We start from the raw sequence: 4,919 nt of genomic DNA, 5'->3' as shown, positions 1-4,919 counted from the left end.
AAGATGAAGTTCACGAAATACAAACCTGTTTTCGAGGTGGAGTAGATTGAAACCCAGAGAGGTCTTCAAATTGCAGAGCCCATTAAGCTCTTCGTGGGGTTAGGGTTTCGGGCTTCGAAATACGAAAATGAAATACAAAGATGAAAAACTCAGAAGATGAAATACGAAGTAAATGCTAACCAGTTTTCGTGGGTGGGAAGGGACGAGTTCGCCGTGTTGGTGCAGCCGATTAGCCACTGGGAACCAGAGAGGTCTATCTGGTTTCGTGGGTGAGAAGGGAGAATCGCACGAAGAGGGAAAGTGAGGATGGGGGAAATCGTGGATTTGATCGTCAAGTTGAAACGTAGCATTTCGGACGACTGACGTGGAGGGCCCAGGTACGCGGCATGTACCCCTACCAAGTGGGAACAGACTTTTCCATACTAAAATGTCATCACTTCCAAACGTACACAGCGTATTTCTATTTGTTTTTTGAAAAAAAAAAAATTTCTCCTTCAATTATTTTTCGAATTCTCCGATTAAAAAACTTGAAATAAATTAAATAAATAAAAAAGTAGTCTGCACACATCCCGAGACAATAGTCAAATTTTAAAATAAAAATTATATTAAAAAATTATATTTTAATAATATTTTATTTAATTTTTAACAAAATAACAAATCTCATCTGATCAGTAGAACTCGCCCTTAAGGTTCATGCTATTAAACATTTCACAATTCACATCATATTTTAAATTTTATTTATTTTATTCGTATTAAATTAATTAAATAAGTCTACTCATTATTTATATCCACGTACTTATTATAAAAATAAAAAATAAAAAATAAAAAAAAATAAAAACATATGACGTAGAGTGCGTGAGACGGTAAATAGAGTTATTCGTAATCAAAATCAAAACATATATATTCATACGCAGTCACTCGAAACAAATTTAATAAAACAACTCTCAAAACTTTGATCTTTTCAAACACAAACAAAGGTTTCATAAACTCCAGAAAACCTCTTATCTCAAACATCCCATACATTAATATAAAACTTGTAACAGTTAGTAGTACAACAGCCGCTTCTTCTGCATCAACACTAGTAATGCCACAACTTCCGTCACGCAAAAATGATCATCATCTTTCTCTTTCTTATCGCCATCGGATATATTTGCTCTCTCATCTCCGCCTTCGTGATTCTTAGGCTCAACAATCTCGAAGCTCCTCTTCAGCCTCTCTTTGAGGTAGGCAGCCAGCTCCTTCACGTCCATGGTACCCTTCACCGTCACCAGATCCTTGCCGGCGGCTACATCCACCTTCTCAACTCGCTTCTTGCTCTTTTGCAAGAATGCCTTTAGTAGACGATTCGATTGGAGCTGGGTGACGAATACCCTACATTTGAAGAAAAAAACCTTGTGGGATCTGAATCAAATCGCCGGCCTTCCTATTTACGGCCAAGTTTACGACGAGTATACTCCTTGGAATGAAGAGTTGTACGGCTTCGACATTGAACTTGCCCGCTCCAAATTCGGCTTCAGAGAGTTGGATCATTCTAACGAAACAAAACAATTTGATTACAAATATTGGATAATTAAGGAGGACTAAAATGAAAAATGAGGGGGGAATTAGGTGATGTCTTGCCGTTCAACTTCCCCACGATCTTCTTTAGTTCATTGACGCAACCGTTACAGTGCAGTCTGATCTTCAGAACTACCGTACTCTGGATTCATTAAAAATCACTCATAAATTAGTTCGCAATACAGATTGAATAATAAATTTAAACTCAAAACTTCCCTTGCCGGTATCGAATTAATTCATCGACCACAAGGGCTAAAAGTGCGCGTTGTGTACGATCTGCGAAGTCATAGATGGCAACGCCACATCGTGCATATATGTATGTTTACGATCGAGAGGACGGTTGTAAAGAGCAGGTTAGAGTGTGTACCTCTTTGGGCTTCTCATATTCTTCTTCCGTCTCCGACTTCTCCTCCGGCTTCTCATCCCCACGGTCGTCTTCTTCGTCTTCTTCTCCAGCATCTCCTTCATCACCGTTGGGTCCTCTTTCCCCGTCACCGTCAATTTGTTTGCCGCACAATCTAGCTTCACTTCTTCAAAACCTATATTCAAGGATCATCAACAACAAATCTCTCAGGAACAAGCTTATGCCAAGAATTGGAAAAGAAAAAAAAAATTATGCCGAATTAATGGGAATCGATTCATTGTTTCAATTCAGCATTAAAACTTGTTGCTTAAAGAAGTGATTTCCATGAATACCTCCGAGATTGCGAGCGGCTTTCTCGACTTTCTTGGCGCAGCCCTCGCAATGGAAGTCCATCTTGAAAACGGCGGTGACTTTGCCATTGGCCTTCTTCTCCCACTCATTCTTCCCGCCCTGATATTTCTGCTTCCCACAGAAACAAAAAGAGAAAAAAGGAAGAAAAACAAAAACAAGAACAACGCAAGTTAATCATACGGAATGTATGTTAGACGTGGATAATCGAAGAGCTGAAGCTAGAGAGACTTGAGACTGACCACATCCATCGGCTTAGAGATTTGCTGGAAGGATTGTTTGGAACTTTGAAGATTAGAAGGCAAAGTTTTGAATCGTGTATATTTATTAGGTTAATTTATAATGGGAATTGGATAGCGACCGAGTCAGAGGCGTGGGCGTGAAGCTTTGATCGTCTTAATTGGAAGTGGAGTAACGACGACATGGTCAGCAGGTGAGGAATATTGTGTTGAATATACTCGGACAGGGCTGTAAACGAGCCGAGTTCGAGCGAGCATGGGGTGTGCGAGCTCGGCTTGTTCACTACTCAAGTCGAGTTTGGGCTCGGCTCGTTTATTAGCCGGGCCTATGAGAACGTCCGAGCTCGGCTCGTGTACAAGGGAAATGAGCTCGAGCTCGGCTCGAGATCAATTCTGTTAACGAGCCGAGCCCAAGCTCGACTCGAGCTCGGCTCGCTAATGCAAGCTTTTAGTGAAAGAAAAAGAAACAATAAAGATCAACCGGAAAGGTCAAAAAAAAATTAAGCACACTGAGATCTGAACACGATCTCTTCAAATATATCAACATCTGTTCGGATCTACAGGAAAGATAACCAACAACCGAAATAAAAAGTTTTAAAAAACGTGAACATTAACTCAGATCTGTATGAATTTCCCTGCAGATCCACAATGGAAGAACAATCAAACAAAAGAGAAAAAGAACAAAGAAAAGGAGACTGAAAGAAAAATAAAAAATAATGATCAACCGAAAAAAAAAAAAAAATTAACAACGCTGACATCTAACATGATCTCTCAAAATATATGAAGATCTGTTCGGATCTAGAGGGAAAAAAAAAAGGCAACAGAAATAAAAGGGAAAATTTGTTGACATCTAACACCCACCCGTTTCCCAGACACTCCTCACGTCGAGCATGGCTTAACGTGTAACGCCCCAAACCCAGCTGGCTTGGAGAATTATTACCTGTCACTTAAGAACATGTTTTCCAACACAACTAAAATAAAACTCCAAAACTTTATTAGCAAAACTCAATCTCAAGTACTCTAAATAACCACATTGAAACTCTACAAAGTTATTACTGCAACAAAATAAGTTAAGGAGTCCAAAATCTCTCGGTAGTCATAACAAACCAAACTAATAACTTTAAAAGTCTTACTAAACCCAAGCCCAAGATATAATTAAATCTAAAAGACATAAGACATCAAAATTCCTTCTTCTAACATCCTCTCTCAGCTTAATCATGCTCACCAATCTAATCCAGGTCCTCAGTTGGACTCTCCACATCATCTGAAAAATATTATGAAGATAGGGGGTGAGTTATTAACAACTCAGTAAGCAGAAATCATATGCTAGCGTGTAAACATGAGCATTTACAAAGTAGAGCATGCAGAAAAAAATATTTTCCAGAGTTATCATGCAGAACAGAACATATTTTCAAAAGTAACAGAGCGATGATTTTAAGACAAGTAAAACTCATAGTGCTTTGGCATAACATAAACTGAGTATCATCATCAGATCAAAACAGAGCATCAAACAGAGCAGAGACCATGTTTCACCTCCGTGGTAGGGTTGTGCTAACCCCGGTGGCCAAACCAGGCAGAGACAGAGGTGAAATCTTTCTTTTATTCTTCTCGGAGCTCCGAGTGTGCACACAGGAAAGACCACAATAAAACCACTTTGTTTCCAAAGTGGGTGCACTCAGAGACAGAGAAGTTGGTACCAACCCAAACAGAGCAGAGCATAACAGAGCAGAGCAGAGCAAAGCAGAGACAGAGTCAGATACGAAAACCAGTTCACCATGCCAAAGGTTTTCAGATGTTATATCAAAATAATACAAAGTATCAAAACAGAATCAGATAGTTTACACACACTGAACACAAAAGCCAGCACATCTTTTCAAATAAATGCACAACTTTTCATATACTCAATATCGCTCATTTTTCAGATTTCAGAAATCACATGACAGAATTTAGCTCATGTCTACATAATGCATGTCAGAACATATTTTTCTCTTGTTCGTACAAATTTCATGAGTATGCAAATAAACGACTGAGGTTGGTTTTATTTTTCCAAAGTTCTCATTTCACCACAAAAATATGCAAAGTTTTCAGAAAATCAACCTCAGTCTCAAATAATTCGTGTAAGGCCTAGCATAGGAACCTCGCTTACCTGACTCCTGCAGCGCATTATCTATGACTTGAATACGGTCTTTATCCGTCTCGTCACCTATTCATAAAAATAATATAAACTAAATATTAAAGTCCAACAACACAAAATTGGTCTTAGACAACTTAATACCCAATTTCTAGACCATAATTCAGTAAGTTTAATCAAACTCAATCAGCCAAATAATAATCTGGACAGCCCACACTTCGACCCAAAATATTCTATACCAATCTCAACATTGTCCAATACAAGCATCAAAACCAATGTC

The 4,919-nt window shown here is 38.7% G+C and overlaps 1 pseudogene; it reads right to left on the bottom strand.

The window, feature by feature from the left end:
• Positions 1–886: 886 nt before the first annotated feature.
• Positions 887–2,641, bottom strand: LOC121263975 (annotated as a pseudogene).
• Between the last annotated feature and the right edge of the window lie 2,278 nt (positions 2,642–4,919).

Source organism: Juglans microcarpa x Juglans regia, chromosome 5D (assembly GCF_004785595.1).
Source record: "Juglans microcarpa x Juglans regia isolate MS1-56 chromosome 5D, Jm3101_v1.0, whole genome shotgun sequence".
Lineage (NCBI taxonomy): Eukaryota > Viridiplantae > Streptophyta > Magnoliopsida > Fagales > Juglandaceae > Juglans > Juglans microcarpa x Juglans regia.
Note: the sequence above shows the minus strand (reverse complement) of the source record. Positions and strands in the feature narration are given on the sequence as shown.